The sequence below is a fragment of the Acanthaster planci genome, linkage group LG06 (assembly GCF_054643075.1).
Source record: "Acanthaster planci isolate LZ-2023a linkage group LG06, COTS_SCS, whole genome shotgun sequence".
NCBI lineage: Eukaryota > Metazoa > Echinodermata > Asteroidea > Valvatida > Acanthasteridae > Acanthaster > Acanthaster planci.
The window spans coordinates 22360996-22376045 of record NC_141782.1 but is presented as its reverse complement, the minus strand read 5'-3'; the positions used below and the strand labels follow the sequence as shown (position 1 = coordinate 22376045).

The following is a 15050-nucleotide window of genomic DNA, read 5'->3' as shown; positions in this document are numbered from 1 at the left end:
CATCAATATGTATGACATGTACATGTACGATCACTTTTATGAGGAAAATATTACAAGTTAATGACCTGATTAAACCATTCAGGATGCTTTGTCCCTTCAAGGTCATACCCAAGGTGATGAAAAAATAATAATACAGGTTCTGTGTCCTGCAAATGTGTAGTACAATAATAAATTTACAAACAAAATCACACAAAGAATGGTTCCAAGAACTTTTAGCATCCAGCTGGCTGTAGAGTAGTCTACGAGTACCATGTAATGTTACATGAACACTGCATTTTACAATGTACATTACATGTACGGTACATAATTAATAGATTAGTTTCAGAAAAATACAACCAGTATTTCATACATGCATTATCACTTCTTAATGGGTATTATCAAATGTTAATGCACGGTCGTGTGATGCATTTCGTCCGAGAGGAATAGAAAAACTTTCCCAGGTATTTATGAATGATGAATTCAGTGTTAATCTAAATGGACATGAGATTCCAAATTTCTACATTGTAACTCATTTGGGAATCTGTAGGGAATGAGACGATCCCTAGCAAAGAAAACTAATGCCCTCCTCTTACCCGCACGCTCTCATCCCAAATTAATTTCCCAGCTAGAAATTACAGCACTCAGCAACCCTACAAATAACAGCTGTGCATATTAGCATTTAAGCATGTAGGACTGTGTACATGTACCGGATGCCAGTTCAACAAAAACATGCAGCCAACTTATTATTATCAGCTTAAACACTTTGCAATGTGTTCTTTTGCTGGGTAGTTTGCTGAAGATGTATTGAATGAATTGGCCATATGCACACAATAAACAAGCAGCCATGTACCCCGTACATGTACATTCCATTGCTTTAATACTACACATACCATCTTTCATACATGTACATGTACATCCATGGATACTATGTGTAAATGTACCGGTAGATCTGCACCTGCTCCTGTCCATTTGATATTATCTCTGATAAACATATAGACTTAACAATGAGTCATCCATTACAGGAGGAAACACTGCAAATATCAGACCAGAACTGTTCACTGCGGGATACAGTTATTTTTGCTAAAGCTGCAAATCTAAACTTCAAAAAGGAAATAATCCAATACCTTGAATGTTATTTTGGTACAACCTTGTAAGTTTTTTGTGATTTGTTTTTGTGAAGGTTTCAACAAACATGGGAAATAATACAATCCTGCCTTGGAAACTGACATGCAGCTAGCCACACAGACAATGTACTGTACAGAATACAAAGCCATGCCAGACATGCTGCAGCATGTACATAGCCATCCAGCAATACTCAGCAGAACCTGGTCCAAGCACTCAACCGATAAAACACATTTGGTGGTTGTACAAAGTAGAATTTGATTGCTTTCTCTGTGCTACCATTTGTCCCAATTATCTTACAGCAGCTGTATGAACGAGAGCATTTCAGACATCACACACACTTTAAATTCACAGTCCATGTAATTTCCATACCCTTTTTCCCAAATCATGAAAGACACAAATCTGAATGTCTTTGTTTTCTACATACATGATTCTTCTAGGCAGTTTTAGGCCCAATACTGTTATGAATTAGCATCATACTACCAATTTACCGGTAGGTCGAATCAGCAAGTCTCCTAAAATTTCAGCCAAGCCGCCTTTACAGTCCTGAACCCTTGACTTTAACTGTACGTACCGGTACATGAATGTAATATCATGCACATGTGTGTTTTCATGTGTGTGGCCAATGATGGGTATACCGTACAATGATGTAATGTTGGACTATTACATCACTGTACCCGTACATAACATGATGTAAGACTAGACAGAACAACTCAGCAAATACATGTACAGTACACGTACAACACATAGGCCTACATGTAGGTACATGTATGTTCGTCAAATACATGTACATGTACAAGAACAACACATAGGCCTACATGTAGGTACATGTATGTTCGTCAAATACATGTACAGTACACGTACATGTGCATGTAATTCATAGAAATCTGACCATTTTTCCATTTCCATATAGTGCATCAGTATTTGTCCTCCAAACATAACAGCGTGGATTGAAGAAATAAATTGCAGAGTTCAACCATGGAAGCTGGTACCAGTACATGTCAGTCACTGTGTCACTGGATCAGGATATCACTGTCAGGTGATTTGTAGTGAGGAAGTAGCCCTGACAGACAAACAACTTTAAAAGGAATTATATCTCTGATAACATAAGCACTGTGCATGTGCTTACACTGATCTTGTAATGTACAGTTTAAATGAACACTCTTATATGCAGTGGTTAGGCAAGTACATGTCACTGCTGAGTCTTGTGCAGGTAAATGAATCAATTTATAAAAATGTTAGCACAAGAGGACACTTGTACCGATCAAGGATTCAAACAGTATTGATATGGACAGGCCCACTAACTGTGAGCACATATATTTGTAAACACCAATTATTGTACAAATACACATGTAATTCGTGACCTTTGTTTGGTGTCATTTCATGACAATGAAAAAAAATGAAATATACATGTATGTTTCAATTAAATTTCTTTAAAGCTCAGAATAAGGCCTGAAGAATGTTTGCCAAAAATGACATGGCTGCAGTACGGAACTTTTGGCACTGCACGGATACTTTGTATTTTATTGTAACGTGTATACAATTAGGCCTTTCAGCCATGAGATGTATGCCAATAAGGGGTCATCCATTTTTGTCAACCTTTTCGCAAGTGTACAAAGCGTACTCGTTTCCCGCCCCCCCACTCTAAAAGAGTACAAAATGAAAAGACGATTTCTCTGTGGTGCCAGAGGACCCATTGTAACTCACAATGTACAGCTGCTAGTGTGCAATAGACGACCAGAGAATACTGGCAGGAGGAAAAACAATGTCCATGACAGGCCTCGACGTTCAGGGTTTTCTGGGATAAATTTCTTCTTCCAATTCAGGCACGTAAAAAGTAAGGACAAATTCCCTGATGGACAGGTACTCATTTTTCAAAATAAAAGTGTCCATTTTTTGTGGCCGAGAAAAGCAGTCAGCAAATGTATCTTTGACTTTATTTTTTTCCTCTTCACATAAGCTTATAAAAGTGGTAAAAAGTATACAGCTATGTGGTTATAATGATTTTTTTGCATCGTTAGGTAAATGTAAGAACTTGTGTGCATTAAGCAGGGCACCTTTCCACGCAATGGAAAATGCATATATAAATACAGTAGAACACCGTTGTGTCTGGGACTCTGGGTACCAAACTCCATTGCACGCACGGTGCAGTGGAGCTTTGGAGAAACTCAAAGACTTTTTCACATGTGACTGTGATTTCAACAATAGTGAATCTTGCCTGGTACTTGTTTGTGTACTTTTTTCGTGACACCAGGCAGAATCGTCGAGTGGATTAAGAAATAGCCATTGCCCGAGCTTAATGATATATCAGAGTCCTGCACACTCTCTATATATAATATAAAAGTGGGGGTGGGTGATAGTTGGTCGGTCGATAATAATCGTCATATTTAACATGTTTCTAAAGCATACACAACCAATTCACCCCCCCCAGCATACGGTTTGTACACTGGTGAAAATGATGACAACAATGGATGACCCCTGAGAAGTATTTGATTATACATGTACATGTACGTCCCTGTGCAGGTACCATACACCTACACACCTACCGGTACCTACACTGTACACATGTACCGTACATCACTGAATTGTTCTGTACCAACTGATACAGCCATGAACAGGCCTACCAGTACAACAGAGGCACCAGTACTGGTGCCTACATCTCTTCTCTTTGACCTTCAGGGTTCAGGTTAAACCTCTGACATCATCTCCTCTCACATCTCATGCATTTTTAAAGACCATAAACTTGGGGAAACATGCCACTGAAATCGAGTGGCTAATAACATGTACAGGCCATTCATCAGCACACTCTGACTCTGTGTCAAGGGATCTTGACTGGTGCAAGGTTTGATGGGGAAAAAGAAGCGGAAAAACATGCTTTCATTTTATGTTTAGATGGTAGTGTCTGATAATGACTACTGCCATTTTTGTGTTCTTGTATAAACAACACATGTACATGTATGTGAATGTATGGGGGTCTAAATAAATAAACAGATTTGGCAAACCCTCTGAAAATGAAATTCCATCTCCCAAACGATCTGCAAACAATCACAGCAATGTTACTGTGCTCACTGGACTGTAATAGACAAGTTCATGTGTACATAACTGTGCTTGCAGGTGAACACAGAGCCTTAAGAAATCAAGCAGGTTTCAAACAGCAAATTAAACGACACAAAAATGGCCTGAAAAATGCATACTTGGGATATCTGCAGCAGAAAAGCAAATAAACATATGCACAATTTGAGCTACATGTATAACCTATGCTGGTGTGAAAAATCTTTAAATAGTAAAATAAACAAGTGCACAAATTTGATCTGTTCAAGTCACTCTCAGCGGAGTCTGCTCTTCTTATGTCACTTGTATTTTTGCCTGCAGCAGTTGATAAATACACTGGACAGCAACAGAAACTTGCCACTTCTGTCAAAGGCCACACATCAAAATTTGCTCCATAGGAATAAACAATTTTGGTACACAGGTATGCTGCAATACCCCTTACAAATCACACATGCCCCAAAGCAAGTAAAAAGCAACCTTTATAACAAAGAAGAAATTGACATGCACAGCAACATGGTTACTGAATCAAAAGTCACAGAATGTAACAGAATGAGCCTTAAGTTTTACGCAGAAATCAATGTCACAGGACAAAATAAAGAAGTCACAATCATTACTTTTCAAAAATGTGTAAGCGTGGTCAGTAAGGATGGCATCCCCATACAGAAACCACTCATGCACATCATTTTGACAAAACAGGTGTTCACTTTGTCATTGGTTGTTTAAAATGCTGTCCATTCATGGGTCATTTTTGCTTAATGTTTATAGTGTACTATAAAAAAAAGTCCCTCTTTCATATAAGGGGGCAAATCTCACCCAGAGCTATCATTTAATATGAACCTCAAAATGTACATTTTTATGTTAAATCTGACACAAAGCTACATGTACATGTATAGTAGTGTGACACCGGTATGTCTGAAACCCTTTTGCTGCCTTTGCAATGTGAGGAGGATCTTTATACAGGTATATGTAGACCAACAAGCACTATGTACATGTACAATGTACATGTACATGTAGACCAACAAGCACTATGTACATGTACAATGTACATGTAAATGTAGACCAACAAGCACTATGTACATGTACATGTCCCCATTTCAGGGAAGCCTAGGGAAATGAGAACCTCTCATATCCTTTATCCTGAAAGTGCAGGAAGTCTTGGCAAAACTTTTATTTCATGTGCTTAGTGGGCAACCATTATTGTATTTAAATTACACAGGCTGATATGATGCATAAATGCACTGGTACATGTACATGTACACTGTACATGTATTCAAACTATTTGAACTGTACACAAAGTCCACTCTTGACATCTCACATCAACCGAAGAAGCATGGAAAACACACAAATCAAAGTGTGAAAAATCATGGAAAAACCAACATCTTGTTCATATGATGTACATGTACATGTAACTGAACAGTGCAGTAGACATGAAGCAGACATTTACCAGCAAATATATTGAGTAAAGTGTACGTTTGACAAATATTTTATCTTAGGAACATCAGTCAGGTGTCGATTTTTAAAGTAGAGTTGAAAGCATTTCTTTTTAAAAGTTTTTAAATTAATCCTAGTTTTTAAAGCATTTTATAATTAAGGTGTTTTTTGTAAAGCATTTTGAGATATTTTATGGAAAACGCTATATTAAGAATATATTATTATTATTATTATTATTGCCAAACCTATGATTTACATGTACAAATATATTTATATCTTATAAAATCTGAGTAACTTCAGTTACTTCCCCCTAAGGTAACTCATGCCAAGATTCCCATGGAATGTACATACTTTGTACACGTATAGACTACATACCAGTATGTACATGTAACATCATGTACATTGGTGGGCTATTTCTGAATGGACAGCAGAACTTCACACTGCTACATGTACACATTGTACATGTACATTAAGCAATTTAGAAAGAAAATACTTGTACATCATTGTGGGAATGCTTGACATTTCAAAAACCACATACGATACTTGCATCAGAAAAACCACCAGTGCATACACGTACATGGTATGTACCAAGTACACTGTGTACTCGTAGATCGGTACAACATTTAGCCATAAGGAAGTTTTAAAGAAACATTTAGGAACATGAATAATTTTCATTCACTTCATGTTTAAACAGCTACCAGTACATCTATATACATGTCTACTCCTTACTCTATAAGTAGGTATGTCCATGTACATGTACATGTCTACTCCTTACTCTATAAGTAGGTATGTCCATGTACATATGTCTACTCCTTACTCTATAAGTAGGTACATGTACATATACGTCTGTACCTTGCATCAGGATAGATTTAATGTAATCATATTCTCTCCAGAGTGACTTTGTGGCAGTGTTGAGTCATCAGTTTCCATGCCTAAACTTTGTGAAGTCTGTTAGGGAAAAACTACGTTGAGCAGGATTTTTTTTTTCACTCAAGATTTGCATGTATCTTATTCACTTGCTACCATGCTACACGTACCATAGCTAATGTACGACAATCCACACACAGGAAGTATGTCATAACCACAGTGAATGATTACTATTCAAGAGACAGATAGTGAAATTGAAGACCAGCTGCTATGTTGGAAATGCTAGTCATTAAGTTTCAGACCTCTGGCGAACAGAAGATTTCTCAGGCTTCTTCCTGGTCACTGTAATGTAACCTTGCATTGGATGCTAAACAAACCAGTCAATCACAGTCTTGTGTACACATTCCTCATAGCCACACATGTGCCTTTCTTAGACGAAAATGAAGTTGACATTTAAGAAAGCAGCAAATTTGTCCAGGTCCTCCCACGCACTGGAAGAAAGACAAAAGATAACAACGGAAATGACCGAAAATGAAAACCCCCTGAGGACTATTGGTGAAGCAATTAAAACCTCCAATGAACATCTACTCTATGTACCTGTCAAACCAGTAAAACATGCACTCTCAGTTAATTTTCAGGTCACGCTCCCAAATAAATTGCATTCAGAGTACAGCTTTTGTAGAAGAGGAAGGAGTATAACATTACATGAACAGCACACCACTAAAAGTACAATGCGTGACATATTAACTACTGTAATGTACTCGGTGTTATTTCACAACAACTGGCCCAAGGCACTGTGTTACCGGTATTTTGGGAAAAAATCTTGGCCTTTGTAAAACTAGACACCAAGGTTTTATTTTTACAAATCTAAGACATGTACATGTACATGTAAGAGGGATGCTGCAAAGTATGACGTTTGAGAGTCATTTGCAGTTTCTGTACAAGACTTGTACAACTTTTTTAAATTGTATGATATGCTGTCCTTTCTTCATTCCGAGGCAATGCTACAGAGCAATAATCTGCAACCTACCGGTACATGTACAATGTAAAAACCCACAATGGCAATGGACAAAGGTACCCACTTCTATTACAGAAAAATACATTTTACCGAAAGTCAGGACTATTAATACAAGACCATATTCAATTCCAATAATTAATTTTCCCCAATAAATGTAAATGACCCACATTTGCAAGGTTTGACATTCACAGTGAAAAATGAATGAAAAATTCAAACTTGATGTCAGATGAAAATTAAGATTCTTTCCATTACAAGATCCGTTGCCAAGCCTACTATGCTGACTCACCCTCAACATCCTTTTCTTAATATTCCAAGTCACTTTATGCTTGTTTGTACAGTACACTACACAATACGACATAATGTAACACCCATTACACATGTACATGTATGTATGTTGCAACATTGCGGTTCACATGTTGTGTCTTTTTTGCCCACCAGCAGATGTACAAGAGAAACCAATCTCAGCGCAACGCCAGCAAATTAACGACTATCTTTCAATTGTTAATCTTGTTTTCACAATACACGTTTTACCAAAACTCATCCACAACATCATTAATGTGTATCAAAATGATTCTTTGAATCATTTTGACACAGCATCAATAAATTTACATGTACAATTTTTTGTACACATACTGTTCCTAAACTTCCGAATCTTGTATGATAATCATTTCAGCATGTACATGTATACCGTTATTTCGCTAGCAATGATTGATCATGGGCATGTACATGTAGGGCCAGCACATCCATCCTGAATTACAATACCATTAACTTGCATTTTTCCATATCACTTGTAGAATATTTTTTCCTTTTTTTTAAAGCTCCATACAAAAATCACACTTCAATGAAAATCAATCTATTTATCCAGTTGTAAAACATGTGTTGCCCAACATACATGTACAATCATTTCAATTTCCTACAGTACTAGCACAAAGGGACAAATTCCACAATGGTTCACTAAAGTGCACCCTTTCACAAACCTTGATTGCCAAATGAAAAGAAAAGCCCATATGCCACAGAATACCAAACCCTGACAAACACAAAGTAACAGGATCACCCAACAGAATTTGTGACAGCTGCCACAGCCAAGGTCTTCTTAGAACACTGTATTGGGCTTTAGAAGGACAGTATACAAGTAGTGTACATGTAGATCTGTCCTTTCTCCATGGTAAACATTACCCAGGAAGCTCAATACAGGCAAGCAGCAAGAAAGCCTTTGTCTGCATGTATGTACCCATGCACAATGCCACTAGAATAACGACAGGGTGAACCTTTATTGACGTTCAATCCATTAGGCGGGCTTGCTGTCGGCCTTGGCCCCCAGCCTTTTAATTTCACCGAATAAATGGATTTTTTTCTTCCATCAATTTTTCATGAACCCATGGGAGGTTCGATAAAAACAGCAGTGGATATGAAGACTGTGCAAGTGGTGCAGATCATGGTGCAGCCCTCTGTGAAAGGTGGACAGTCATGGGTATTAACCCTTGAACAATAATTATTGCTTCTGGACATGTGAACAATATCCATCAACATACATGTCAAACTGTTTCATGAAAAATGTCAATGCTCTCATAAATAATATGCTTGTATTAAAGATGTAAAAATGAAGTACCACTGTCTGGCAGTTAATCTTTACGGACTGTAGGTGTACTTTTTAAATTGAATATCACACTCTAGGACCAGTGTGTACATGCACCGGTGAGTTAACACAAAAACCAACGAAGACATTAAATTCATAGATAAAAAATATTGGAAGGGGTACAATGTACATGCACAGATAAAATAAAAAGAACCGTAATCCTCTGACGAACCAATAAGATTATGCAGAGTCTTGCTGCATTCTACCTGGTACAGAAAGAATGGGCTTTCGACATCTTGGGATACAGGTACTATAACACATACTGTAATTATGGGAAGTCATCACCAGCCATCAATCAAAATGACTAGGTCTGCATGTCGAAGAACATTCCTGAAATGTTTAGCTGAATACTACATGTAACACAGGGATGAGATTGTCCCATTTAAAAAACATTTGAAACTGCATATAAAATGTGTGTCAGATGCACTTCTTCCTTAAAATTCTTTGTATCAGATTCAAAATGTCTGACTTCAAACAAGTCTGAAAATCTCAGGCCTGCAACCTTAATTCATCCTGTCGATTTTGTTATTTTATCATTAATAAAAGCTCATAAAAACTAAGCCACGGTTGCTTTCTTGTGTAATAACTACAGCAATGAAACAGAATGTACAATGTACAGGAACAGATACCTGCACAACAGGTGCACAGATTCAAAATACATGTACAATGTGATTCCATTAAATGAGGACGTGCATTTTAAATATGGTGCACAGGATTTACCTCCATGAGAGCATCTGGATCAATAATGGCTGATGCATATCATTAACAGCCAGAGATATTTTAGGCCAGGCACTCTCCATACTTGGGCGAACATGACCATATCATGCATTTACACACATACACAATTACTTCAAGATGTGCTAAATTCATGGAGGCATATCCATGCAGTTGTAATACATGTACATGTACACATGCATTTGATTGCAACATCCAAATTTTCCATACAGCTAACATTAGCAACAATAACCAGGAAAACATTCTGAATTATAATTAATAATAAAAATTTATTCATTTATAAAGCGCAATTTTCATATACATGTACATAAAGATATGTCCAAATGTGCTGCACTTGTATTAAGACACTAAGCGTGGAACAATGAATACATTTTTAAACATGGTTGAGCCGATGGCAAACAAGGGCACCTCGTGCAGCTGCAAAACAACCCATATTCACCAACATCAGTAAAGGGGAGACAATAAGAAGCAGTTACAGTTTTAGAGGTGGGAGGAAAACCCCAGAGGAATATTCTGGGTAAAACCCACAGCGTCAGGTAGGGACTGAAAACCCAATCCACATGTAGACCGGGCGGGAACCGAACCCGGGACCACAGAGGTGGAGGGCGAGGAACCCGACTACCCAAATTATTTTAGTATCCAATTTTCTTTGTATCTGAATTATATAATATTCTACAAGGGCATGTAGGAGTATGGTAGGAGTAACACAGCGTTTTAAAATAATGAAATTCCTGAATGAAAGGAGAACATACATTTTTTGTAATTTCAGAAAATGCTTGTGAATTCAGATAAGAACCTCCTACTATTATTAATCAGAAAACACAACAACCATGATAACATTACATGCACTACATGAACTGGTACAGGTAGGTGAATAAAACTGTACTTTCTGTAATCTTTTATGCCTCTGTTTCCCGAGTGTGATTGGTTGCTCAGCCTTGCTCAGGTGTTTTTTCAACTCCTGCCTACTGGACAGACCCTGTCAAAATCCCCAGATGCCTGCTACCCAGGAGGCATTGCCACAATGACCTCATGCATCACAAACAACTGCACGATCAATTGCTGTACAACTCGCATGTAAACTACAACACACAGTACATTCCCATCATGCAGTTGAAGTGTTTGGAGCACCAGTCAGGGTTTTTTGTGATGGGGTTCTATGCTGGAGGCTAACTCAGGGATCACCTCCACAATGGAATACATACCGTGTAAATGAAATTGCACTTTTATTCTAAACAAGCAAGTTCAATAAATTGTTATTATTTTGGTTTGAGAAGAGAACAAAAATTAGTGAAGAGGAAAATGAGATGTGATACTGTTTCTTTAGATGTGTTAGTGAATCTGCCGGCAAATGTAAGCTAAACCAAACTGGTCCTGTGCCAAATCATTACGTATGGGGAATCATTAGGTAAAAAAAAAACACAGAATATTTGAACATTTACATACATGTACCAGAAGGAACTTGTGGAATAATAAAATGTGTCTATTGTACTGGTAAACGTTGCAGCTGTTCAGGAATATGTTTCAGTTTGAGCTTACATAATATAAATATTACAAGATATATGTAACCACAAAGCCATATGTACTTGATTTGTTTCAGTGCTGGTGAGCAATCTTTCACTGCCAGATACGCTGTACACGGTATTCCAGTAATACCAGCACATATGCGTATGTACATGTATGTACAGTACATTATGCGTTGTGTTTTTGTGCCCATGACTATAGAATTTCTCCTTTATCTTTTCCAATATTAAAGACACAATCGATGATGTACATGTAACAAAAACACTGACAGATGAGCACCGGCACACCTTTGTTCATTTTGTGTCACCTCTGTCAAACAGGCAATGCAAGGATTAGCACTTTAACCTTTCCATTATTTCTAGATCGATTTTAATCTTTTAGACCTTTGGATCAAGGATAAGAGATCAAGAAGCAATGCACGAATTATACATGTAGCAGGTAGCTTAGAATTTTATTAGACTGGGGAAGAATTGTGACCTGGTTTCTCGCCATTAGCCAACCTGAAAATCCTTGAATGAATTGGGAATCATTCACTATCAAGTGTTTACTTCTCACAGGCCAAACGTACAAGGGTGTGTATATTTACATGTACCTGGAGAAGGGGATGTATAGCCTAATTGTCTTTTTTTTAATTCTGAAAAGAATCAAATTAGGAAAACAAAAACATGAAGTAACAGTTTAAATGAACAGTGAATCTAATTGAGGCTTTGTAAAGACATCGATTGTTAGATCAAGGTTAAGCGAGGTCAAATGATACATGTACCTAAAAATATGTTTTGTTTAGCCAATCATCTTCAACATACGTACACAGACATGAAATCTGGCCTCAAAATAAGCAAACTGAATACAATAACCCACATACATGTAAGATGATATACGATAAGGTATGTGTGTAAGAAAACCTCATTCCTGAATAAGTGATGCTATTGTCTCAAATAAAGCTTTCCAAGGAAGAAATGCCATGTAAACAAAAACATACCAATTCACACAATTTTTTTAAAACCTACATCCGCAAACATAAAATGCAAGAAACTAAAGTGTCACTTTGTCAATAAAAAAATACTGTGAGACTGAATGTACATAATGACATTCTTATCCATACTGCAATCATGTGTAGACTAGTAATGTATAAAACAGGCCTGGCATGAAAGCCTCATGGCTTAGAAGTATCCACATAAATATGTATTACATCTGCAGCAACATACATGTACATGTAGGTGTTATGGTACCCTACATGTACTGTACATGTAGGTGTTATGGTACCCTACATGTACTGTACATGTAGGTGTTATGGTACCCTACATGTACTGTACATGTAGGTGTTATGGTACCCTACATGTACTGTACATGTAGGTGTTATGTACCCTACATGTACTGTACATGTAGGTGTTATGGTACCCTACATGTACTGTACATGTAGGTGTTATGGTACCCTACATGTACTGTACATGTAGGTGTTATGGTACCCTACATGTACTGTACATGTAGGTGTTATGGTACCCTACATGTACTGTACATGTAGGTGTTATGTACCCTACATGTACTGTACATGTAGGTGTTATGGTACCCTACATATACTGTACATGTAGGTGTTATGGTACCCTACATGTACTGTACATGTAGGTGTTATGGTACCCTACATGTACTGTACATGTGGTATGCAAATGTAACCTACATGCGACTGTCATTTTTAACACTGCACAATGTATCACTTAGTATAGCTGAATCAAAATCATTCTCCATGAAAGAAAGAAAATATCTTTTTCACTGCAACTCTCATTCCTAAGCAATCAGTAATGAGTAAACATGTACATGTACATGTATTTATAAACCAAACATGCAATCAACGTTATCATCCTGGCTTGTTCAACCTCACTCAGCCACACCCAAGTCTCTGAAAACACACAAAAGCACAGCTATAATGGCCAACTGAATCCTTGAATCTGCTGCTGTATCTTTTATCTAATTTCCTACATGACTGGATAAATTCACTGCATCAAGTACATGTTCAAAACAAGGACACTGAGGCCACTTAGAGGCCAAATCACTGGCCTCTTCTGATCACACCTCATGCATACATTATACACACAGGGAAGGGCAGACATGATGTTTTCCCCCAGCTACTGTCCACCCAATGTGTCTATTCCTTCAGCTGCTTCAAAACAGGCAACAAGGTTCAGTAGGACCATAGAAATGTGTTCCTAGCTCTATGGTAAGACTAAATTAATTCCATGGAAGCTGTGAAATCTGTCCTAGAGAGCCTACAGGTACATGAGGAGTTGGAACAAAGATGGAGCTGAGAAGCATATACACGTATTACTACTAGGTGATTGTAAGCATGAAAAAACATGCACTGGTACCAGTACATGTTTGCTTATCTGAATGACTCCTTCACATGAATAATAAACAGCAACTGGTTTTAAAGAATACTCTATTTTAATTAACTTGTCCAAGAATGGCATTCTGATTCCAAAGAACACTACTAAAAACAAAACACTTACCAAGTACTTTTTTTCATTAAATGAATATTTAAATAAATACATTCCCACAAGCAGCAGATCAGGTAGATCAATAGCTTGTCTAGCCACCAGTAGTCTTGTGTTGTCGAGATCAATATTCTGTTGATTCAAATTCCATCCTCAGCTTTCACCTTCATATAAATATTAATTTTAATCCTATAAAACTAAAGCCAAATTTCTAATGTATTAATCAAAGCTCTGACAAATGATCTCTAAAATAATTTTCTCGAAGAGATATATATTTTTTTAAATCTCTATGGCTCTACTTCCAAGAATTTAATGTCACACACAATCCGTTGTAATCATTTTCATCTGACAAGCATCTGTTGAGAAGGTATTTAGAAAACAAGCCAGAATATTTTTCACGGTAATGGAACAAGCCTGTTTGTCAAATCCTCTTTCAAGAAAACGCTTGTTCACATCAGTACAGAGTACAGCAGCCAATATACATGTAAGCACTTCTTCTCCAGTGACAAATGATGCAAAAAATGCATTAACAAATGGACTTCTGATTAAAATAGAAAAGCCTCATCTCCTGTTCCCCTGGGCGACAGGATTATTTGCATCAGTGATGCTGAATGGAAGGGATTTCTCAAAAATGCAATGAGGCTTTCGCAATTTTGCATTTAATTTGATTCGTCAATGCTTTCATTCCTAGTTTATAAACAACTTGCAGTAATTTTTAAAAAACTTTTCAAGAGCAGTAATGGGCAACCTTTTTTAGATTATGATTTATTGCCTTGCTAGAAACTCCCCAAATATTACCACAGAATGTTCCTGTCTAAAACGTTAAAGGGGAAAACTGCAAAAAAAATCCTCCAAACATGGAGAAAACCACATATCATAATTTCCACAAATTCTCGCGGTCGGACATCCGGGAACTTCTGTAAATTATTGAATAGCATGAAGCAGACTTGGATGACCATCACCAAGGCCGAACAGAAAAACACTTCCAGAAAAAAAATGTTTTAATGTCATTTATGTATAGGCTAAATCACCACTCTACTGTTTCCAGCCTGATGTACATGTACCGGGTACAGCTGGGCCCAGAAACACACTAACACTGGCTTTGTGTCTAACAACCAACATTTCAGTTGCGTGACCTTCCATGCATTCATTTTCTCAGCCATGAAAACGGACCTAATATCAGCCTCAGCCGTACACACGT

The 15050-nt window shown here is 37.4% G+C and overlaps 1 protein-coding gene across 2 annotated transcripts in view; it reads right to left on the bottom strand.

The window, feature by feature from the left end:
• Positions 1–15050, bottom strand: part of LOC110980060 (uncharacterized) — a 65643-nt gene that overhangs the window by 50190 nt on the left and 403 nt on the right. The window lies entirely within an intron of this gene.